The 25822-nt window shown below is 39.7% G+C and overlaps 1 protein-coding gene across 1 annotated transcript in view; it reads left to right on the top strand.

The window, feature by feature from the left end:
• The window catches only part of SMPX (small muscle protein X-linked), a 51831-nt gene extending 26746 nt beyond the window's left edge, over positions 1-25085 (top strand). Inside the window, exon 5 of the mRNA XM_080909749.1 lies at positions 24663-25085. The gene's annotated coding sequence lies outside the window, so the exon portion shown is untranslated. The remainder of the gene's footprint in view (positions 1-24662) is intronic.
• The last annotated feature ends 737 nt before the right edge of the window (positions 25086-25822 follow it).

Here is a 25822-nt window from a genome sequence, read left to right as displayed (position 1 = left end):
ACTATCCACAGAGTATACATGGAGGGACCCATGGCTGCAACTGCACATGTAGCATAGCATTGGTGGCCCTTGTTGGGCATCAATGGGAGGAGTAGCCCTTGGTACTGCCAAAGCTAGATGCCCCAGTGTAGGGGGAATGTCAGGGTGGGAAGGTGGGAGGGGGGTTGGTGACTTGGTGAACACCCACAGAGAATCATGGGGAGGGGGGATGGGATGGGGGTATGGAGAATAAAACCTGGAAAGGGGATAACATTTGAAATGTAAATAAAATATAACCAATTTAAAAAAAAAGGAGAATGAAGAAGGGAAGTTGTCATATGTTCTGGTGGGCTAACATGGACTACATAGTGAAATTCAGGCCAGCTTCTGATACAAAATAAAATCCTGCCTAAAAGGATCCCACATTTATTAAAAAACATAGAAAGAAAAAAAAAGAAATAGAAGATCTGAACAGTGGAAACTAACTAGACCTTACAGGCACATACTGACCACTCTACTGCACAAGTCAAGAAGTACCCATCTTTCTCTAGTACAGAAGGAATATTGTCTGTGATGTAGAATATAAAACAAGTCTTAACAAGTGCACAATGTGTAATAAATCAACTTATTTCAAATTATGACTCAATAACAGAGAACAGTTTAGAAATTCAGAAACTCATGGAACTAATAATACATTCCAAAATAAATAATGAGTCAACAAAAATGTCACAAGAGAAATTATAAAATGTTTTCAGAAGAATGTGAAAAATCTCCAGCTTACTAAAATGTATGGGATACAAAAAAATCAGAGCTTATGGTGAGTGCCTTTCTTATGGTTGAAAGAGATCTCACATCAATAACCAAATCAATGATAGCTCTGTATTTGGGTAATATAATTAATATTAAATTAATTTGTGAATGGAACTATCTTTGTTAAATGACAAAGAGTAGTAAATTTAAAATCAATTTATATAGACTCTAAGACAAAGACTGATGGCTCATGCCTGCAATATCAGCATTTGGGAGGCTGTGGGGCTGAAGGTTATTGTGACCTCCTGGTCAGCTTGGGCTGAAGAGTGTAATCTTGCCTTTAAACCCAGAACAGAAACCAACTAAATAAAGAAATCCCCCAAGAAACTACTGAAATAGTATGACAGAATCTTGAAAATTAAAAGTAATTGCCCCAAATAATTTCCTTTCTTTGCCTATTACTTTGACCTATCTTCTCCTATTCCCTGCATGTAAATATGAAGTACATACAGTGAGGTTGTTAACAACATGGAGATTTGGGGTCATAAAGGTTTCAGTTCCTTTTACCTTTGCAGCATTGAGTTCAATGTCTTTATTTTGCTAATTCATAACAAGCATAAACTAACACAGCCTGTATGTGATATATCTGAAGGCTAGGGGATGCTTCTAGAAATAAAAATATATGTAAGCACAATGCATAGGCCAGGCAATGACTCATACAAGGAGAGCTGGTTCTTTTAGCCTCTTTTCCTGACATACTATCATTCATAGCATTTCTACAGTTTTGCATTTTGCCTTTTCCACCATATAGTTTATTGTAAGAATGATTGCTCTTATGTTGCTTTGCAGCCTGCAGGACTAACATGATTTATTTCTCATAGTCTGACTTACCATGATTTCAGAAGCCATTTCCTCTGCAGAAGAAAGAGCACTGATTTATTGACATATGTAGAACTATATGTAAAAAGGAAAACAAAACCAAAAAGCTTCTCCTAATATCTTCCTTGTGGTTTGCTAGGCATTTCTTTTTTGATTGTCAATTTGATGTGTTCCCTGTTTTGACTCAATTACATAGGTTGTATTCTCTTTCTCTTAAAGAAATGGTTGGAGATTTTTTTTTTTAAAAAAAAAAAAAAAACTTTTAGTGAAGCTGCCTCTCTCTTTATTTGTAACATCCTTTTTCCTCCTCTTTACTTGGTTGAAAGAAGCACAGTTTCTTCAATGTTTCTTAATTACATCAAGGTTTCATTCAGTTGCTTTGTTGTCTCATAAATATTTTGTGCATAGAAACAGTTGGCCCAGGACCCAATTCTGCATATTTCTATACACTGGCATGCAACTTTTCCTGGTCAAAGGACAGTCATAACTGGCACATGCTTTGCTTTCATTATTGTGGAAAGCTTGTCTCTACTCAGTGCTTTATGACCTAGGATATAGTGTGCTCTTGTGCGGTGTGCATGTATGTGTGCTTTGTCCCTCAAAGGATATTTGGCAGTGTTTAGACAAATTGGTGGACAATTGGTTAGACAAATTGGAAAGAAGACAAGGATATTGTTAAACATCTCATAATATCCTGAACAGCCCCCTACACAAAGAATTATCCAGCCCCAAATGTCAGAAGTACTAGCAAAAAATAAACTCAATTTTCTACTTGAGAGGTTAATATCACATCCTGCAAACTTTCTTTTCTACGCAGTTTCTTAAGTGCACTTTATAGAAATTAAGATGCTAAGTAAAAAAAATGCATAGGAATGAACTACCTAACATGTATAATTTTTTAAACTATACTTAACGCTGTAGAAATAAGACATTCAGATATGATTTTTTATATGTTAGAAATTAGATATTTATAACATATATCTAATACAGAACCCTGGGTTATACAATCGTCTCAGCAGTTCTGCAAACTTTCAAAATAAGTGTTACATATTAGTAGCAAATACCAGTAACCAATAACACTATTGTCATTTCTTCATCACCACAAGCAGTCCCACTCATTATGTGCTTGGGAATGGCGGATACAGCATCCAGTGTCTCACTTTCATAGTTCACTTACCTCTTGTGTCAACTACAAGGGATGGCCTACTCATTAATGGCCTAGTAAATGCTAAGAATGGCTATTCGATTGCTCTGCAGTCACTGTGCTTGGAAGTCAGTTCAACATCTGCAATCCTATACACAGTCCTCGGAATCACGGCCACCACTGCATTCTTTTAAAATGTCCTTTGGTCAACCATAGTCATTTCGAATATTTTTTCTGTGTCAGCTCTAAGTGAAACAAGCAAAGGCCTTCAGAAACTGTGCCACCAAGGAGGGCAGTGAGCCAGAACTCTCATGTGCTGGCTTCTTTCTTTGCTTAAATGCTTACTCATTCAGTCAGTCAGTCAGTCAGTCAGCATCTAGTAACTAGAAAGCTACAGAGGATCAGAGCATGTAGCCTGGCTCATAGTTTAATATGTGAAATGTTGTATGAGAACACAAGAATTTGCTGTTCCTTGAAGGTCTTAGGGAAGGAAACAGTTAACCCCTGTAAAACAGGAAAGCATGAAAGAAAAGAGACTAAAGGGTGAGTGAAGGAAAGGAAAGGAAGTACAGGGAAGGAGAGGAGTCAGAGCAGAACAAGATAATGACCACAGGACATGGTGTGGGCCCTGGCCAGGGTCAACCCAGCTGCTGCTGAGAAAAGCCAGGGCTGTGCAGAGTCTGCCTTTGCTCTCAGGATGACTGAAGGCTTGTCAGGCAGGGCTGTGTTGTTCTCCAGTGTAGCTGTCTTCCAGCCATGAAGCCTTTTCTCTCACCCCCTCTCAGGCTGTGTGCAGCCCACGCAGAAAAGCAGGAAAGTGAATTCTGGGCTGTCTAATCAGACTTGGCTGAGTCGTGACAATGCTGCTCGTTTCAACTCCCCACACATGCTGTGGCATTTGAGAAGAAGGCATCACGAGCAGCAAATCAAGACCTGCAGATTTACTTGTGCTCCCTTGCCAGTGTCCCCTGCCTGTGAACTCATTAATCCACGTTCTCTGGTTTATATCTTTTTGCAGATGGTGAGGTGGTAGCTGGTTTAATCACAGGCAGGGATGGTCAATTGGCTTCCCACTGAGTGAATTTTCTATTAAGCAGTCGACAAATTAGAGTCCCTTTCATCCAGGCAGGTGGCACCAAGGCAGCTCACAACAATTCTTCTTGACTGCTGGAAAACAGCAGAAAACAAGCACGTCCCCGTTGCCAGGATGTTACTGTCAGCCTTCTGTCGGAGGGCCAGTGATAGGGATAACTTCCTTACTTCGTGGAAGACCCACCCTGACATAATACAGCAGGGGCAACTCAATTCTTTGGAATCCCCTACGACCTAGCTCTTGGTAGACTCTCAAATAGTACACAAGGTGCCTGACCTTTAGTTCCAAAGAAAATTCCTAAAAAAAACTTGCCAAGCAGGTTTACTAAATGCCAAGTGTTCATACATCCATGTATGCAGACTCCATTTTCATCTCTTAATCATTTTCTACATGGGCTAGGTAGAATTTACCCTGACTGGATTAGCCTATTCCCTTCAAAATGCATGAACCGAGCTTGGTGAGGAAAAAAATTTACAGTATGTGTTCACCTATTGTGTCAGACACGACTATTCTAAAAGTGAATGTGGAGAACTCGGAGTGGTTGGGTGTGGATGCGAGAAGGGACATTTGCTCACAAGGGACACGAAGAAGCAACAAGATTTCGAGTCTGACTCAGAAAGGTGTATATGGGGTGATTAGAGCAGTCGGTTGTGATTTCAGGAGATGGTGTGGACAGGCTTCCTGACACAGAATTTGCCACCCGTGAAAAGCCACTAGCCGCTCCATGTTCTGGTACACACTTGTACTCCATTTCCAGGGATTCCATGACCACTCTGAGCCGAATGTGAATGCAAATGGTGGAACCCTAAGGACAGTGAGGTGTTTTAGTTAGTGCACCGAAGACAAGTAAGCACTGTGAAAACGGTCATTCCTTTTGCTGTCCCTGCACCCAGCCCCTTGCTTCCAAAGCTGGGAATTGTTTTGTTCTTAAATAAAGCGTCATCTAAAGAGTAGCTCAGCCTATTTCTGTAGAGATCGGGAAGAAAGTGTGCTGAACACGAAAAGGCACTAATTATCTGTGACTAATCTGAGCTCACCCAAAGGCTACAAAGCATCCAGGAGGACCTGCTTTTTCTTTGGCTCCTCCTACTTTGCTTTGCTAGAACCTAGGCTGTTGGTGAGATGGTTTCCAGCCTGCAAGTTCCCTCTTTCTCCGGAAGGAGGCGCTGCAGCTCCAGTTTTCAAAGCCTGCTCAGAGGCCGTTTTCCAAAGCCCTTTGCTCCATATGGCATTAACAGCAGTTCGCCAGAGCATTTTCATTTTATATTGAAAACTTCAAGGAATCTTTCTCCTTTTCTCACCATTTTCAACTAGTAAATGGTTTGTAATTTTTGGATCCCCCTGCCCCCCAAATGTGGTCAGTGTTAAGAACATTTAGAGATTGAGATACCATTTCTCTGATGGCAAAGAAAAGTTGAGGTGTTCCACGTACCACTTTCTGAGAATTTTTTTTTTTTTTTTTTTTTTTGGATAGGCATGGTAGACAAAGGCACCTCACCTATTTCATGCAATGACTATGTAGAAGCCTGGTCCAGGGAGTAAAATAAGAACAATGTCAGTCTGAACGACCAGACAGACCCTCCTTGTTTTCTCTATTATATCCTGCCCTGCCCCTAAGGCTTCATTCACATCCAATTAGTGCCCTATAGGAGGGTTCCCTCTCTACCTCCCTCCCTCCCTCCCATACTTAATTTGGCAATCGATGTTTCCGTTGCGATAAGGGGGAAACAGGCAGGCTGTCACAAACAAATACAGGTGCTAATTAAATACTATGGGAACCTACAGACTTCGAGAAATAGCTGCTTAAAGGGGCATGGTAAGCTGGCAATAAAGAAAACAAGGTTTGTTAGGGGGTTATTAAAAACACAAACTCCAGATCACATCTTTTAAGCAAGATCTAGCAGTAAGAATAACATTATCAAACCTCCAGGCTTGATTTTGAGAATTCACAAGTATTTCCAAGTTCATTCAGTTTCAAGCCTCTCATCAGTTCTGGAAGATCAGTTAGATAGGAGCTGGATTTGCAATTCATGCTTATGTGACTTCCAACTTCACAGGGTGGAAGATTGTGGGATGTGTTGTCATTTCCCATCAGAGAAAGATAATTTTAAGCCTGGTTATGAAGTACATCTATTTAAGTTCATATGCAATAGGGGTAATACTCTTTTTCTACCAATAATGTTGTATCACATCAGATGTATTTCAAAAGAAACCAGTTTCTGTCCATATTTAGTGTTTTCTTGTATCCCATGTCTCATGCTGGTGACCAAATCCAGGATTTTATGAATGCTAGCGCTCTATCTCTGATGCCTAGTCAAAAAAAAAAAAAAAAAAAAAAAAAAAAAGAGTTGTGCCAATGAGATGGCTCTGTGGGTAAAGACACTCACCATGAAGCCTGACAATTTGAGATCAGTTTCCAGGACTTATATGGTAGGAGAGAACCAATTACGTAAAGTTTCCTTTTAACTACTACACGTGAACTGTGATACATTCACCCACATACATACAAATAAACAAAACAATGAAAAATCAAAATTCAGTACAATATTTATTCACATACAGGCACAAAAGCAGCATGCACACACATATGTACACACAAATGCATGCACACACACACAACTGACACAAAACACACAGAATTATGGAAACTAGGCTGATTGTGTTAATATCAGAAATATGAGGCAGAAAACAATAGTCCTAGGGGAAGCTTTACTTCCAAATGCCCTAAATCACCATACTATAAGTGAGCTCTTCTGGAAAGATTTCCATTATCACCAGCAGACAAGAAAGGTGTCTTAGATTCCCTGTAGCATCATATACAAAGTTTGCACCTTATTACTTGTCAGGAGCAGAGAACCTGGAAGTCATTTTGTGCCAAATCCAATCCAACAATGAGCCATTTATAGATATGCTTCCACTGCCAGGAACATGCCACTCTACCATCCCAGCTGGCGTCAGAGACCCTGGTGGGCAGGAAGAAGGGTTCATGAGTCTAAACTGCTGATAATGCTTTAGACCAATGGTGTTTGAGAATGTACCCATATCACAGTGCTTCTTGAACTCCCATAACACATTCTGCCCCTGCCAACCTTTCATAGCTCAATCTCCACTCAGCTTGCTCTTTTTCTCACTAGATGATCAAATTCTGAATTATCAAGAGGTAGTCACAAGGAACTCACCTCTTGCACTATAGGTCAACTTTAAATAACCTGCTGCAATTCTGCAGCCTTTATTATTATGGTATGACTGGGGCCATAGACTCTGTGGCTCAGCCTCACTGCTGACAGCCTTGCTGAGCATGTAGGAGGTAAAATGCCAAGAAACTTGAGTTAGGTAAAATACAAAGCTGTCTCCATTAAAAATCAAAACAGCTCTGCAAATTTTGGCAGACACTTTCCAACCTGCCGAGATCATTGCAGGTTTAAATTCTAGAATCCAATAGTGTAGTTATTTTTCCTGGCTGACTTTGCATGGATGGCCTGCCAATTCTAGAAACAAGCCTTTTCCTATTTTTAACTGAGATCTTGAGGAGAGTGGGGACCATGGCAGCACCAAGGACAGCATTCTTGGCAGGGGCCTTGGAGGATGAAGAAAACTCTTAGATGAGAATGATGGTTTTCAATTAAAACTATTTTTAAGTTAGCATACAGAATCGTGGGTTTTGCTGTGACATTTTCATACATATGCAATATTGTACTTAGCTCACATTTTCTTCTTACTCCCTTCCCACATATGTCCTCTCTGCACAAATATGCTTTCCTTTCTTTCCCCAGCCTCTCAAAATTTTATGTTAGTTGTCTGGAAGGATTGCTGAATCTTAGACTTTTGAGCTAAACCTCAGTGTTCCTGATTTGGTAGGTCTAGAATGGGTCCAGGAATATATATTTGTGACCAGTGTCCATGGTGGTCATTGTTGTTACTGGTGGTGGGTTGGGGGTTACACTTGGAGGGTCACTGACAATGTACCTCTCCCTCCGTCCACCCTAGTTTTATAGCCAATGATCAAATGTGTAATAAGAATCTTTGCCAGAGTTTCTCACTGAAATTCAGATAAACTACAAATCAGCAGAACAGTTAATTACAAATGCTTGCTATATTGTTTCCAATGATCAGGCTCTGTTGTAAGAACACATGAGATGCAAATAAAATGCATGTAATGATGATGTCATTGTATAACTGAGAAAACAGGAACAGAACACAAGCACGCTTTGTCTCAATATGCCACAGCTAGACAATGCAGAAACTATGATTTTGGCTGTGGAACACTTAATCATATCCTAAGCAGCCTTTCCAAGTGACAGATAGGAAAGCTCAGCTCCCAAGTAGTTTAGTAGGCTTTGTATATCATAAGAAGCAATCCTCAAATAAACAAGGAAGACTTCTGCCAATGTTATAGATTTACCTACTCACCACTTAGACTCATAGATACACTCATTTTTTTTATAGAAACACTCTTAATTTCTACAAATGTTTATTAAGTGCTCTACAGTCCTATAGGTCAAAGGTAAGCAAATCACACATCAGTGTGCCAGTGGCTCCTCTTTCTAAAGTTCTGATGAGTGTTCTAGATTTATATGCTTTTGTAAAAGAAATAATGCAGAAAAAATCTCTGGACAAAATGATTGAGATCATGGGAAATAATTTTTGCCACCTCTATGAAAATAATACCTTTAATATATGTGGTGTTTGTATGGGTATGTTTAAATACTTCTGGAGGCCAGAGGTCAGCATTGGATGCCTTTCTTGATTATCCTCTACTTTAATCCTTTGAAACAGGTTTCTCATTCAATCTAGAGCTCATTCATGAAGGTTAGACTGGCTGGATATTAAGCTCAAAGGACCTACCCATCTCTGCTCTCTTGCTCTCCATGTTGGGATTGAGGCTATGCCAGTCTTTCATGTGGGAATTAGGTATCTCAGCCACTCAGACTTGTGCAACCAGGACTTTACTAAGTTGGCCTGATGGGAAAACATTTCTAATGAAGACTTTGTCAAGTTCTGGGTATGGTTTATACAAAGGATCTGGGTTTGACAATCTTCCTTCACACGCACTTTTATGGATGTCAAAGTAGTAGAAATAAAACAGAAAGGAAGCTCTAAATTTGAGCACTTTTCATGTCCAAGAGCAGACAAAACCAAAGGATCCCAGCTACTTGGATGAGTGATAGGCAGCTTTATAGCTTATTTTAAAACACTACGACATAAGAACTGAAGTTGATTTCCAAACAATTGAGTTGTCCAGGCTTGGGCTATAGGCAAAAATCACTTTTTAAAAATTCCTATTATCTAAAGATTAGAGCAAAATTCTAGACACAGTTGGACCCCACATTAAAGTCTTGGGGACCTGCCTGGTTACCAACCACCTCTTTGAGGAAATATAGACTGAGGAACAAAAGGTGATTTTGATGCTTGTCTAACAAAAACCGAGTTGACGCTTATCACATCCTCTATTCACAAACAGACTGTACTCATTCTGAATTTGGAAAGTGCTTCTTTCACTGAATGGCAAGTCTATTGGGATATAAGTCTCCAAATGTGAAAAGCAGCCGCACTTTCCTGGTATAGCTGTATACTTATGTATACAGTGACTCACTGGTGAGCCATGACTTATTCTTGGGATAAGACCTGGAGAAAGATGTTAAGCCAGCTACACTGGCATAGGAATCCAAATAGCCAGATTGTGCTTAAAAGGGAATTGAGGTTGCCCAAGTTCCCACAGGTATGGTGCATTTCATTGGTGCTATTGTATATCTACTCAACAATTCTCTTTTTTTCCTCATAACTTTTAAATTAGATACTCTGTATTTAGTTTTAAGATATTATTCCCTTCCCCTGCCTCACTCCCATTCCCCTTCCCCCTTCATTTGCCTTCACAAAGGCACACTCCCTCCTAATTACCCTCTCTACCCCATTGCTTCGGCATTCCCCTATTGGGAAAACATGCCCTCTCTGGAACAAAAGTCTCTTCTCACATTGATGCCAGACACTGCCATCTTCGACTACATACGCAACTGGATCAATAGGTCTCTCAATGTGTGCTCAAAGGTTGGTGTTTTAATCCATGGGAGTTTTGGAGGGTTTGATTGGTTGATAATGTTGTTATCTTCCCATGAGGTTGCAACCACTTTCAGCTCCTTAGGTCCTTTCTTTAGCAATGTCATTGGGGTCCCTGAGTTTAGACTGATGATTAGCTGCAAACATGCTCAGCTGTATCTATATGACTCTAGCATAGTCCCTGAGGTAGCATCTCTGGTTCCTGCCATTAAGTACTTCTTGGGATTAGCTATAGTACTTGGATTTGGTGACTGCATATGTGTTGGATCCCCAGGTGAGGTGGCTTCTGAGTGATCTTTTCTTCAATCCCTGTTCCTCTATTTGGTGTTGCATTTCCTCCCATGAGTGTTTTGTTCTCTTTTCTAAGAAGAATTGAGGCCTCTCCATTTATGCCTGGATAAAGCCTTCTTAATCACAGTGAATGATTGCATTGATGTGTTCTTGAATTCAGTTTGCAAGAATTTTATTGAATATTTTCGCATCAATGTTCATGAGGGAAATTGGGTCTAAAGTTCTTTTTGTACAGTCTTTGTGTGGTTTAGGTATGAGTGTAATTGTGGCTCAAAGAATGAGTTGGATAATGTTATCAATTTCTATTTTGTGGAATAGTCTGGAGAATATTGGTATTTTGTTTTCTATGAAAGTCTGATAGAATTCTGCACTAAACCTTTCTGGTCCTGGACATTTTTTGGTTGGGAGGCTTTTGATGACTGCTTCTATTTCTTTAGGGGTTATGGGATTACTTAGATGGTTTACCAGATCCTGATTTAACTTTGGTACCTGGTATCTGTCTAGAAAGTGGAAAGTGGTCCTTTTTTTTCTAGATTTTTCCAGCTTTGTTAAGTATAGGCTTTTTTAGTAGGATCTGATGATTTCTTGAATTTCCTCAGTTTCTGTTGTTATGTCTCCCCTTTCATTTCTGATTTTGTTAATTTGGATACTCTTTCTTTGCCCTCTAGTTAGTCTGGTTAAGGGTTTATCAATCTTGTTGATTTTCTCAAAAAAACAGCTCCTGGTTTTGTTGATTCTTTGTACTTTTTATTTCTATTTGGTTGATTTCATCTCTGAGTTTGATTATTTCTGCCATCTACTCCTCTTGGGTGTATCTGCTTCCTTTTGTTCTAGAGCTTTCAGGTGTGCTGTCAAGCTGCTAGTGTATGCTCTCTTCAGTTTCTTTTAAACCTCATCCAAACCCATTTTCCTCTAACAAAGTAAGTACTTATCTGATTGCAGTTTCTTTTTTTCGTTTTTCTTTTTCAAGACAGAGTTTCTCTTTGTATCCCTGGCTGTCCTAGAACAAACTGTGTAGACCAGTCTGGCTTTGAACTCAAGAGATCTCCCTGCTTCCCTGCCTCTGCTTCTCCAGTACTAGAATTAAAGGTGTGTATCACCACCACCCAGCTATAGAATTCTTCTGTCTTTTTTGGAAGAGTATATTTTCCTTCTTTGAAATTATTATTTTTTTAGCATTCTGACACATTTTCTTTTCCTCCCCTTCTCACAGTCAATCCCTCTTCCCATTTTCTCTCCCACCCCCATCTGCTCCTCCTCTGCTTTTCTTCAGAAAAGGGCAGGCCTCCCATGGCTATCAAACAGCCATGGCATATCAAGTTGCAGTAAAACTAGGCACTTCTCCTCCTATTAAGTCTGGATGAGGCAATCCAGTAGCAGGAGAAGGACCCCCCCAAAGCTGCCAAAGAGTCAGAGACAGCCCTACTCTCACTGTTAGGAGTCTTGTAAAAACACCAAGACAAAGAACCACAACATATATGCAGAGGGCCTAGCAGAGACCTTCGTGGACTCAGTGCTTACCACTTCAGGCTCTGTGAGCCCCTGTGAGCCCAGATTAGTTGATTCTGTGAGCCATTTTTGTGCGGTGTCCTCCACCTCTCTGGTTTCTATAATCCTTTTTCCCTTTCTTATGCAGAATTCCCTGAGCTTTGCCTAATGTTTGGCTGTGGGTATCCTGTCAGGTGAAGGGTGAGGCCTCGCTGATGACAATTGGACTAGGCACTAATCTTTTGAGTATAGCAGAATATTATTAGGATCCATTTCACTGACATTTTTTGCCAGTCATGTTTGGTTCTATTCTAGATCTCCAGGCTACAACCTCTGAATCCTTGCCCTCAGGAGTGGGCTCCCTAATAAGCCCAGTCTGGGTGTGCAAACAGAAATGGGTCGTGTTTTCAGCATGATGTGCTAAGAAGTAATAACCAGGTTGTCCTGTGAGCTTCAGCTCAAAGTGAGCCAGTAAGGTTGGCCTGTTTTCAGAAAGATAAACTTTTTAGCTCTTGGAATGCTGGTTCCATAAAATTTGACTGTCTCTTTCTTTCTATCACTTTAAAAAATGCCCAGATTCTTATTGTTCTATCTTGCAACTAGGATTATGCTTCTGACTACCAGATGTAATGTCAAATTTTCATGATTCTTATCAATAGTATCTATTTTTTAAAAAACAACTTTATTTTACAAAACAAAGATAAATGTACAGATTTTAAACATTTTTTGCTTAAAATTATACATTTTTGTCAGTACTTTTTTCAGATTTTAACATAATTTTTACATAAAACTATATGAATATATTTTTTAGTCAGTACTTGATTTTTTTTAAGGTTTGATAGTATGCCTTGAAAACTTAATAGTTACAATGAGCATAAAGTACATGTAAAACAAAATGTAACATGGAAATAGTTAAAGTTTTCTTGTTTTGTAAATATTTTTTTTTGTTTTGTTTTCTTTATTTCTTGGACTTCATACAGTCTGTGAGTTGTTTCTGGGGGAGTGCAAGCCTCTGGGGTTAGCATCCCACTATCAGTGACTGCATATTATGTCTGTTCTTTTGTGACTAGGTTATCTCACTCAGGATGATATTCTCTAGATGCAGCCATTTTCTTAAGAATTTGGTTAAGTCATTGTTTCTGGTGGCTGAGTAGTATTCCATTGTGTAAATGTACCACAATTTTTGTATCCATTCATCTTCTGAAGGACATCTGGGTTCCTTCCAGCTTCTGGCTATTATAAATAGAGCTGCTATGAATATTGTGGTGCATATATCTTTGTTGTGTATTAAAGTGTCTCTGGGGTATATGCCCAGAAGTGGAATAGCTGGGTCTTCCGGTAGTACTATATCCAATTTTCTGAGGTATCGCCAGACAGATTTCCACAGTGGTTGTATTAGCTTGCAACCCCACCAAGAGTGGAGAAGTGTTCCTCTTTCTCCGCAGCCTTGCCAGCATCTGCTGTCATCTGAGTTTTGGATCTTGGCCAATCTGACTGGTGTGAGGTGGAATCTCAGGGTTGTTTTGATTTGCATTTCCCTGATGGCTAAGGTTGTGGAGCACTTCCTCATATGTTTCTCGGCCATTCGGTGTTCCTCAACTGAAAACGTTTTGTTTAGCTCTGTACCCCATTTTTAATAGGGTTATTTGATTCTCTGGTGTCTAGCTTTTTGAGTTCTTTGTATACCTTGGATATTAGGCCTCTGTCTGATGTGGTGTTGGTAAAGATCTTTTCCCATTCTGTTGGTTGCCGTTTTGTTTTCTTGAGGATGTCCTTAGCCTTACAGAAACCTTGCAATCTCATTAAGTCCCATTTGTTAATCTTTGACCTTAGAGCAATAGTATCTATTATATGGTAGAAAATATAACAGCTGGGCTTTGCTAAGGCAACTAACACTATCTGTTTATTGCTGTCCAACTAGATACCACAACTTAGAGACTTCTAAGAACTATAGGTACTAATTTATTCAGAAGGGGTGGAGAGAAATGACCCCAGCCTACTCAAGATATATAAGCTCGAATAAAGTCTTGACACGTCCAATCTCAGCAAGATCACTAATGTTGCTGGGTAAGTGTCCATGATTATTATCAGTAGGTTTTTGTGTCTTCCCTGAAGACCTCACTCATTGGGTTGCTTTCCTACCATGACAATTGGCTTGCCACAGAGCACGAGATCTAAGCAAGGAAATTATTTTGTGATCTAGTGCTGTAAGTCACACTCTGTCACTTTTGTAATGTACTATTGAGGGATATTTCAGGAATTTGATTTTTGAGATGACAAAGTTTCAGAATAGAAAGCCCAAATTCATATAGATTCTCTCTCCCTCCCTCCCTCCCTCCTCCCTCCTCCCCTCTCTCTCTCTCTCACACACACACACCCCCCACACACACTTGCTGTGCTTCTATCTGTAAAATTCCTTTACCATCATTATCAACTTTACCAAAGTCTATTTGTCCTCCCTTTCTTTCTTCTCCCTCTTCTTTCTCCTTCCTCCTCTTCCTGCTTCCCCTTCCCTCTTCCTCTTTCCTTTTTCTCTTTGTCCTCTCCCTTATCCTTCTTCCTTCTCTTCCTTCTGCCCTGTTCTCTTTTCATCATCCCTTCCTTCCCCTTCCCTTCCTCCTCTCCTCTCTTCTCCTCCTTGCCCCTCCTCCTTTTTCCTCTTTCATCCCCCCTCCTCTTCCCTCCTCTTTTCCTTTTCCCCTCCTACTCCACATCTTTCCCCTTTTATAATAGAGTACTACTTTATAGTCCCAAAATTAACTTGCCATGTAGGCCAGAATGGCCTCAAACTGTGATGATCACCCTGCATCCAAAATTCCAATATCTGAGGCATGTGCCACTATGTCTTGTTTACTGTTTTGTATATGTATTTGAAACATTAAATTCTGTTTATCTTTTGAAGATGGAAAGATTATTTTTAAGCATGAAGGTGCTTTTCCTGATACTCCTAGCAGATGAAAAGAAATATAAACTATATCTAAACAAAGAGCAGTAAGGATATGATGTCTTCATGTCTTTGACTCTTAGAAAGCAGGTCCTGGGGGTGGGCAAAATGAATTAAAAATTTTACATGCAAGATAGATTTAAAATTTTCTTCATTTTTATTAACTTCTTCATTTGCAGATATTTTCTTGACCTTTCTTTTGAATTCTGGGGACAAAAATGAGAACAACTAGCAATACTAATAAAATCAAAATGATGCTCCAGCCCCAAGAACTCTCTGCAAAAAGTACAGCATTTTTTGAAAATGCATTTCTGAACATATACAAACACATTCACACCCACATATATATAGGTTTTAAGCACAAAACTAAAACCTGTGGTAAATATTATCAGTTTGTTCCAAGATCCTATTTGATATAGTTATCTTCTAAGAAAGGAAACAAGAAAGGAACCCCTTGTATATTCTTTATCCTTTTTAAGTCAGTTCAACAATGACAAGGCCTGTCATCCTTGATCAACTAATCTAGTCAGGAGACATGACACTTTTCTCACTGCCTGACCTATTTTGTCTAATGGGGCTGGCTCCTTTGCCCTCTGACAAGCTACCTTTTCTCTCGGCTTCCATTTATAGCAGGGTTTTATTAATGGTTAAATCGTTAGGAATGTATCTGTCTCCCTCACAAGGCCTATTTCCTCTGTTCACAATTAAGCCATGAGATCCAAGAATCTATCCATTTCTACATTATTTAAAACAAAATTTCTCCCAGACCTTTGAAGTGACTGAGAAGCGCTCAGTATTAATTCTAACTGCATGTCCCAGAACCTTGTCAGTTAGGAGCTGTCTTATATTCACTACTCCAAGTAAGGTTTGAGTGACCCATGAGAATTTTCTTCAGCCTTCCATAGAATAAGGAGAATTGGAATTGAAATGCCACTCCCCCTTTTTATCTGAGGAATTCAGTTTTCTACTCGGTTCTTGTCCTTTTTTCCCTATAACTTAGTTTTAGCCCACTCATTTTTTTAAAAATAAGATTTTATTTATTACTACTATTTATTGTTGTTGTTGCTCTAGAGTTGTTGTTGTTGTTGGTGGTGGTGGTAATGGTGGTGATGGTGGTGATTGATGGTGTTGATGGTGGTGGTAGTGTGTATGTGTGTGTGTGTGTTTGTGTGTTTGTGCACACGCTTGTGTGTGAAAGTGCATATGTATGTGGTACACACATTCCATGGCATCCATGAGGAGGTCAAAGGACAGGAAGCTATTTTCACCTTTCACCATGTGTGTTCTGGGGACTGAATTCAGGTCAACAGGTTTGCATGACAGCTGAGCCTTTTTGATGACTGCTAAGCCCTCAGTTAACTCCCTTCATTTTCCCTTTCAGTACATTTAGATCTCTCTCAACCATCAACATCACTAAGAGCTTGAATCTAAGATGACACAGACTGGAAATCTTGCTTAGAAGACAGAAGGGAAAGAATGTGTTGATTTTTAGGCTTTGCATGGATCTTTGAGAATAACAGCATAGTTCATACTATGTGGGAGGCAGTCTGCAAAATGACTTAATGTGTTATCCTCACAACCCTCAAACGAGCTTGACACTGTTATTTTTCTATCAATCAGTCAAAAACAATTGGGGTTCACATGGTTAGATAACCTGTCCAGGGTGCACAGGTAGAAAGCAGGAGAGCTGGAATTGTGAAGGCTGTGTTTGGCTTCCACAACAGGCAGATAGAAAAAAGGACCAAATCTAGAGTCAAGAGCTCAGGCAGGTTGGGCTAGGGTATAAAAGCAGCTTCTCTGATGCATTTTTCCAAGCATCCATCAAATCTTTACTTTACAGAAGCTTAAAGAGCTATAGAAATCCTGTTCAAATCTTGGAATAAGAAAATAAAAAGTGAGGCTAGCAAACATTGTGAGCCCAGGTACAAGTGATCATTAAACTCTGTTTTAAGGCAAATTCAGCAAATCACGTAAATCTAATTTCCCAGAAGGGACTCTTAATCTCATTAAGTTTATCAAAATAATCTCTCAGGTTTTATTGGCAGTGCCTTCCAGAAGAAACTGTTTGTTACACCAGAGACCAAATGCTCTGTTCTAGCTCAAGTTTGAAAGCATTTTCTTTCACCAGAAACAGATAGGGGTTTGTCTTTCCCCTCTGTGTTGTTGACTTTGGGGACAGACAACTCTGCTGTGGGGATTACTCAAGGAAGCTCACTTATGCCATTGGTACCCCTTTTTTTGGGGGGTCTTCATGCATCATCACATGTCTGTGGTGAGCTGGCAAGCCCTGGTCAGAATCACCTTTCTAAGACCCTTTGTTTCCCATGTATGGTCCATGGAACAACAGCACCCCCTAGGAAGGTAGGGGACATAAACAATTCCAGCTCCATCCCCAGAGCTTATATAGTCAGAATCTGCAGTTTAATAAGATCTCTAGGGCATCTAGACATTGAAGTGTGAGGAGACCTTCTAGACCTGTGGTTGTCAACCTTGACTTCACATTAGAGTACTCAGGAAACTGTAAAAAACTGATTGAACCCCCAGAGAGTCTGGTGTAATTGCTCTGGAACAACCTGGGCTTTGGGATTACATACAAATCTCCAGGTGATTCTAGTGTACAGCCAACCTTGAGATCCTATTTTGAGATATAAAAAATGCCTACAGTATAGGAATGATTTACAATCGCCTATAAATGGGCCCTTTAAGATCTGATATTTTTATTTCCATGAACATCCTTTGCTGACCCTTTAACTCTTACAATTATGTAGACAAATTAGTTTGGTGAAGCCAGACAAGGTATTACATACTTAAATCCCAGCAGTCAGGAGGCAGAAGCATATACACCTCTGTGAGTTCAAGGCTCTGAGTCAAGGTCAGCCTGGTTTATATAGAGTTCCACAAAAGATAGAGCTATCAAGTGGGGAGATCCTGTCTAAAGAAATATTTTTATGATATCTTCAAAGGTTATGGTTGGGTCATAATTATCTTTTAAAATAGTTGAATGATTGGGAGTGGGTGGAGGATTAAGGCATTTACTTATGTTTCCTATATGGCCATCGAAATTATTCTTCTAACATTTGATAATATTTGAGCTTAAAAATACCCAACATTTCTGAGAGGCTCTGCCAGAGCCATACAGATACAGATGAGGATGCTTGCAACTAACCATTGGACTGAGCACAGGGTCCCCAATGGAGGAGTTAGAGAAAGAACTGAAGGACCTGAACTGGTTTACAACCCCATAGGAAGAACAACAATATCAACCAACCAGCGCTCCCAGGGACTAAACCACCAACTAATGAGTACACATGGAGGGACCCATGGCTCCAGCTGCATATGTAGCAGAGGATAGTTTTGTAGAGCATCAAAGGGAGGAGGGTCCCTTGGTCTTGTGAAGGCTCAATGCCCCAGTGTAGGAAAATACTCGGGCAGAGAGGCAGAAGGGAGTAGGTGGGTGGGTCGGGAAGCACCCTGATAGAGGCAAGGGGTGGAGGGATGATATAGGGGGTTTCTGGAGGGAAAACATGGAAAGAGGATAACATTTGAAATGTAAATTAAAAATACCAGATAAAAAATGAAAAGAGACTTAGGGACCAGAGTTCAGGTGGTTGACTGCTTGCATTAAGCTGCAAGATCAGTTATCACAACCATACACACCTGTAATTTATAGACATTTCTCACGCACCCCAGACAAGCATCAGAAATTAGAGGCTATTCTCAGCTACACAATAAGTGCAAGCTTGTCCGGGATGCTTGAGGGATGTCTGTACAAAAAGGATTTTTATCCCATAAAATGTACAGTTATATAAAGTTCTACAAGTTGGGAACCAAAACATTACCATCTTAATGAATAAGCTAAAGGAAATGTACTCACAATACTATTTGTATTATTTAGTTTTCATTGTATCAGTGTGTTTCTTATGTTTCGTCCAGGAGCTGTGCCAGTTTACCTAATAGAATTACTATTGGACACTTGGTTTCTTGTGTTTTTTAAAGACCTGAAAGGATTACTATTTTAGCAGAAAAATTAAATCAAGCCAGTGTAATTTGGGGATTACATATAAATGAAGAAAAAATATTCATCAAGGGGGACGGGAGTGTAACACTCATCAAAGGAGATAGGAGTATATATTTATTGTAGGCCGTTTCTTGTCGTGTGTGGCCATGTATTCATTCTCTAGCCTCAAGAAAAAAGAAGTATATGAGAACAAACGAGAGAAACCCCATAAAACTACACATCTGTTATTCATCTGTTTGCACAGTTTTAAAAACTCTGCTAAACTCTGAGAAGACGAGAAACTTATTTATTCAATATTGACATTCATTTGAACAAGTACGATGACATTCATGTCAAACTTTTAAAAGCTTTTCATTTTTTATTTACATGTGTGTATGTGAGGGCATGCATATGTGGTGGTGGCCGGGAGAGGTGCACACATGTGCGTGCAGAAGTCAGAAGAGAACACTGGATCCTCTGGGACTGTAGTTAATAGGCAGTTGAGGGCTCCCTGACATGGGTGCTAGAAACCTAACCAGGCCCTCAGCACCCAACCTGGGTATTTGGAGGGCTGCAAGCACTCTCAAGTACCAAGCCACCCCTCCAGTCTTATAAGTCACAATTGTGATATACTACAGATATATTTATTTGTATTTGTTGTCTACACACATATATGTATTTCTTTGTATGTGTTATTTCACCGCTGTACTGATGAATGTACACCAAACTCTTTAGCCTGGGCAGATTACTTATTTTCATTTTAGGAAGATTTTGAAGACTAATTTAGCGTAGGGGAAAGAGCTCTCAGCCTTTAGCTAGTTAAAACTCCCCCAGAGCCATACTTTTTATTTGAGATTGAACTGCTCATCAGGATCACTGCTCCTGTAGGAGAGTCAATCAACTTTAAGGTCGTCTCTAAGACAGTATGGTTTTCAGTCATGAACTAATGAGAGAAAGCAGAACTGACCACTTCTTTCATTTTCCATTAATTATATGTCAAGACATTGGCTATTTGTTGGGATTGTTCTAGAACATATGGTTGCTACAGACTGTTGTTTGACAGCTTCTGGGGATTTTTGATACAAACACCATTGTCTCTAAGCCCAGAGCATTAAGGCATATATGATATCTAAGGCTTTTTTCATCTTTGAAAAAAATCCTTTTGAGATCACCACCCCTCCACTTACCACTTAGTCCACCACTAGAGGCTACTGAGCTCTGCTTTACTAGAGAAGATTTTGTCACATACTTTAGTAAAACACTTCTAATATTTGACTTAGAGTTTTGTTTCCCTGACTTTATGAGTCTTTGTTTCAGATTTAAGCAAAGATTTTTGGGCTTGGGGGTGTCCAGATAGAGTTATAAATGGCACACACCTTCTCTGTCTGTGGGTTCTGTGATGTCCCTTACATGCTGTTGTTGTAGCTTGTACTACTGACCTCATGGTATGATCATGATGACTATATAGGACACTGTGAGCGAATGTACCCTGTAAACTCTAAAAGACTCCACAAATGCCAGGACCTTGCCTAGTTATTTTTGCTAACTCCAAAGTGCATGAGCAGGCTTGAACCAGTGTACTCTTCGTGCATGGTTAGCCACTGCAAATGAAACCAGAATACAAGGTACTGTCTGTCTTTGACTGTCACTACTCTTGAGTATCATTGTGTTTATGACTATATAATTTAGCACCACAAAGGAGGGAGTAATTGCTACACCACCCACAGAGTGTGTGGTTAAAGGAACAAATGCAGACAATTGTTGAGTAGACTCCATTTCCCATATGATATATGTGGGATCACAGTGACTATGAGTAAGGCAGCTATAAATGGGTCATGGTGAAGCGTAAACATCACATGAGCCTCAGCGTGGACATAGAGTGACACCAGGGAGGTATTTGGTATATTTCTTGCCCCAGCCAAAATGTACCATGCCAAAAGGGAAGATAGAGCTTAGGCTTCTGGCTTTTAAGTTTTGGGGAAGAAAGGACATATTGAGTAATTGTTTTTTATCAGTGCACTCCATTTTGCCTTCATAAGGCTAGGACACAGCAGAATCACAACTGTTGTCTAAGTAGCAAAGCATTGTGGCCCTGGCGATTGCCCAACACACTTGCATTCCAACACCCTGACAAACAAGTGTGCTTTACAGCATGGGCAATTTTAGCTCTGGATGTCTTCCCATTGATTCCATTTCTAAATTAGAGCCCTGACTCAAGGGAAGAGAGTCCTGGTCTCTTGGTTCCCGACTTTTTGTATTCTGATATCTGCCAGGCATTCCCAGACACAGTGAGTCCCATGAGGCCAGTCATGCAGACTCTACTCCTCTGGGCTTTTGTAGTCCAGGGAAGATTATGTTTTATCTACAGAGTTCTCTACTTGGGCTCACTGGGCCTCTTAAACTCTATGGTAATTCTTGGTAGGCTACAAGGTGATCTATAAGACAATTGCATTATTTCCATTGTCCTGCCTTCTGCCTATTACTTTCTGCCTGGATACTACAGGAACAGCTGGCTCTATATGTAGACAGAGGGAGCAATGCCTATCACATACTAGCTAATCAAAGCTGCTGCCATCATCATCAGCTCTTTGTCCACTTTCATGTGAAGTATAGGCTTGTGGCATAGACCCAGTATCCCCCTGTTTAACCAAGGTTTTTACTGACTGATTTTGCTCTTAGGCACAGTGGGTAAGGAAAAGGAGCATAGTTTCCCTGAGGCTAGTGCAGCCTAAATAATATTTCTCAGGAAAGCCACAATTTCACCTAGCTGGGAAGATGCCTAATGATCGGAGTCCATGTCAAGCCTGTCATACAAATGGTACCATTTCTGGGCTGCAGACAGTGCTTTACTGTCTGGACACTTTTCAGCGAGAAATCACACTTCACAGAATATGCTTCAGTGACAATTTGCTATGGATCATCACCCCTTTTATGTTGTTCAGAGAAGTCCAAGGAATGTCTGAGCTTCAAGGTCAGCTGGTCATGGACCTCTCACTTAGCCAGAAAGGCTGGCCATATGTCACCCAGCACAGCGCTCGCTGCAATAAATTGAATGTAGCAAACTCTAGTCATGATGGGACTCTGGGGTCTAGAGAAGAATTGACAGCACAGTAGGAACATAGCACATGAAATCATCAGTCCTGGTTTATTGAATCCCTGACCCCTTGCTCCTTCCTGCTGCCTTACATTGAAGAGCGTGAGGTTATCTATAACTACAACAGACTTCACATTTCTCCAGTTGTCCAGTTCTTCAGTCCTGAGGTTCCTGGTGTCAAATACGGTAGATCAGCAATCAGATGTAAACAGAAATGGATAGGGCATATGCATACCCTTCAGAATGTCATAGCCTGTGGCAGGAGAATTTTAGTGGGAAATGCAGGGGAAGGAGAGGATGCATGTAAGCAGATTTATACCATTCTGTGGCTCATGTACCACATGCTGATGGCATAGAGATGTAGGGTTTCAATCTAAAGTTGTAAGCAAAAAGCAGGAAGTCTGATGGCCTCATCATATTGTAAACTGGGTGCATATGGACCTCAGTGAACTCAGTGGGCAGAAATATGAGAAGGAATGGTTAGAGATGGGACCAGCATGGCACCCCATTATAAGTCTGTGAGACAGCCAGTCAGTGATTTACATGTTGTCTAGAAATCCGGGACAGTGAAAGAAGTGGCATCTTACTTCCCTTGGTGACTTTTGAAAGTTTCTAGAAAAAAAGAAAGTTCCCTTAAATATCTAACAGTGCAATAGATAAAAAACAGGTACTGTTAATATACAAGGGGATGTAATTCTGTCTTAGAAATTCCTTACTGTACACATGAATGAACTGGGTAGCATTATGCAAAGTAAAACATACTACTCACAGGAAGATATACACTATACAATTTCATTTATATGAGACTCCTACCTAACTACTCAAATGCATGAAAGCACAGATTCTTGCTAGGGGCTTGTATGAGGAAAAAAACGGGAAATTACACATTAAGAGATATAAAATTTCAATTAAACACAATGAATTATCTTTGGAGATCTATTACATATTTCACCTAAGCCAGTGATTTTTCACCTGAGCCAAACATATTTTACAATTAAATGTTTGTTGAAAGTAGATCTCATGTTGTATTATTACCACAACAGAAAGAAAATCAAATTCTACAGAAATTCAAGAGGCCATTTCACTTTACAACCACTAATGGCTTCCAGCTTTCCCCTACAGTTCAAAGTCAACCAAATCATCCTTGTTAGTAGACTGGAAAGAGCCTCAGAGTCAGGGCACCTAAGTTAAAATCTGACTTTTTTCCACTTAAAAGCTGTGAGGCTTTGAGCAAGTTACCTAGTTCTCTATGTTTTATCTCAGTGAGGAGAACAATGCAGCCCACATCATGGCCATGCTACAAATGTCAGAGACCACGCAGGGCTCTGCAAACTCTACAGATGCATGCTGGGAAGCAAAGCTTTCTAAAAGATGTCAGATACAGATACAGATTTCTCCTCCGGGCTCACAGACCATGTCTGGTTTCTGTGACTCTCTCACTAGCTATGAGAGAGAGAGAGAGAGAGAGAGAGAGAGAGAGAGAGAGAGAGAGAGAGAGAGAGAGAGAGAGAGAGAGAGAGAGAGAATCTGGTTCACCAACTTTTGAAGAAGAGAGGAAAGCAAGGGTTGTGAAGAGAATCAAGCCTTAGTTTTTGCCCCAGGAGACATTTCATCCGTGCTTGCACAATTTTTTTTTAATATAGCCATTGGTAATAAACAGGTATTTATTTTACTTGGAAACAATTTATCCCACTCACATAAGTGAAAAACACAAATAATAGCACTAAAACCAAATGGAAACCGAATGTGTTAATAATTGAGATTTGCTATGAAAAAAAACTTTGAAAAGAAATGGCATAATATTATTAGCTATTGCTACTTAAGGAATGGCCCCCAAAGCCAATGATTAAAACAAATGACATTTTTGTTCTGGCTCATATGTTTTGTGTTTAGCTGATCTTGGCTGTAGTCATTTCTGAGTCTTCAGGTTAGCTGGAGCTGGGTGCTAGGTGAAGCCTGGTTGCTACTGGTTTCTCATTCAAAGGTTTGCTTGGGAATACTCTTGTTATGGCAATAGCAGAGAAACAACTAAGCAAGCAATAGCATGTGATACTTTTAAAGATACTTCTGTTTCATTTCCTTGACCAAAGCAAATCACATGTCTTGACTCAGGCATTGAGACTTGTACCCCACTCACAATAGTGGGGAGCTATAGTTACTCAACAGTGGAAATGGATAGAGAAAGGGGTGAATGGTTTTAGAGTCATGAATGCAAATTTTTACCAGTATAGATTTTGCCAAGTCATTGTTCTAAAGTCAGCATCCATTTTTAATTCTTTACAAGGATGTCATCCTAATTTAGTCCTCAATTACTTGTCACTAGAACCAAAGCTGATGGCTATCCTATACCTTGCTTCACAGTTCACTTTGGATGCTTAGAACTGGGAGATACATTTGTAAGTAAAAATGGGGTCTTACACCCAATTTGACTTGTACTTATCATATTAGTATATAAGCTGACCCTAAAAATATCTCATGAAAACTAAACCAAATGATAAACTTAGAGGATACTCCATTAAGTGAACTAAACTAGACACAGTAGAAGGATGCTGTGTGATCTCACTTGTATGTGAAATCTAAATGTTGAGTTTGAAGGAGAGGAGAATGGGGTCAAAGTAATGGGAAACTGTTGAGAAGACACAAAATGTCAGTTACATGGTAGAGATGTTGTCAAGCATGGGGACTACTGTTAATAATGTATTACATGTTTGAAAACTGTTAAGAGAGTAAGTAGATTGCCAGTGCTCTAAGCACAAAAATGTGTGAGTTGTTATAGATGTGAGTTGTTATAGATGCTAATTAGCTTGATTTAATCACTTCATGGTGTATACATATATCAAAACATCACATAACATTGGATGTTAAATATACAGTTTCTGTTTGTTAGTCCTATCTCAATACAATTAAAGAGAAAAAAAATCCCTAATGTGTTTTCTTTTTCTTTTACAGGACTGATGTGTTTCCTCAAGGGAGAAAACAATGGGTTGAAATAAACAACTTCCTGAATATTTTATATATTTGTATGATGATCACGAACCCCCTGAATGTCCAAGAGTCTAACAAAAACATATCCTGTTTGTACATTTATATTTCTTCCTTCTACTTGGTTGCATTTCTCACTTTAGCTACATTTTTTGGCACCTTGCAGAGCAAATCAGCACATGAATTTACCACCTGCGGAGTGTGGTTTTGAGGAGAGCAGTGGTTTTTTATGGAGGGGGGGTATGGTAATGTTCATGCAGAGGTTTTGATGTTAAGTACTTTAAGTTACTTCCCACAGTCTTTTGGTCAATATTTGAAATGTCTTCTTCACCTTTTAAATTATCTCAATTAACTTTTTATGAGTTCAAATAAATATTTGAGTAAATGTAACATATGAATCTACACCAAATTAATTTTCCTACCTTCAGATAGCTACATGTTCCCTAAAAATAGAGAGAAATGTGATGTACCAGGCAGTCAAATTCCATATTGTCTATGTGAGGACTTCTGAGTTATTAGGTACCATGGAATACACTATGGCTGATCATTGCATATGAACTTAAATATTGCATGAGTAATTTTGTACTGATGTTACTTCCCATCTGAGGATGACCTGGACACTGAGCACATTTTAGTTTCATGAAGGATAAGAAATCTTATATTCAAGATGAAGCAGAGTTCATTTTAAGATCAAATAAAGTAAAACCGGGTGATAGGAACAGAGGGGAGAGGGTAATCACATGATAGCTATGCAAAGGAAGCAAACAGTACATACTGTCAAGATGGAGATTTATCCAGACAGCAGTGCAGGACTGGAATAACAACACTTGTAAGCTAAGGCAGCAGGATCACTGGGTCAAAGCCAGCCTGGGTTACATATCAAGGCCCTGTACCAAAGAGAGGGGGAGGGGTGGGGGAGGGGAAAGAAGGAGGCAGACGGGGATAAATTTAACTAATACCAACTACTATTATAACCCAAGAAGAAGCATATGAGCAAACCTCACAGTGACGGACCAGATTATCAAACACCAGACTATGTGAAAACCAAATGTGTCTCCCTACCCTGTCTGAACAGATCTTAGCAGTATTTCTGGAGCTCAATAATTGCTATAGTTGCTTCAGAGGAA

This window comes from Micromys minutus (assembly GCF_963924665.1).
Source record: "Micromys minutus genome assembly, chromosome: X".
NCBI lineage: Eukaryota > Metazoa > Chordata > Mammalia > Rodentia > Muridae > Micromys > Micromys minutus.
This window is presented reverse-complemented; position numbering and strand designations above follow the sequence as displayed.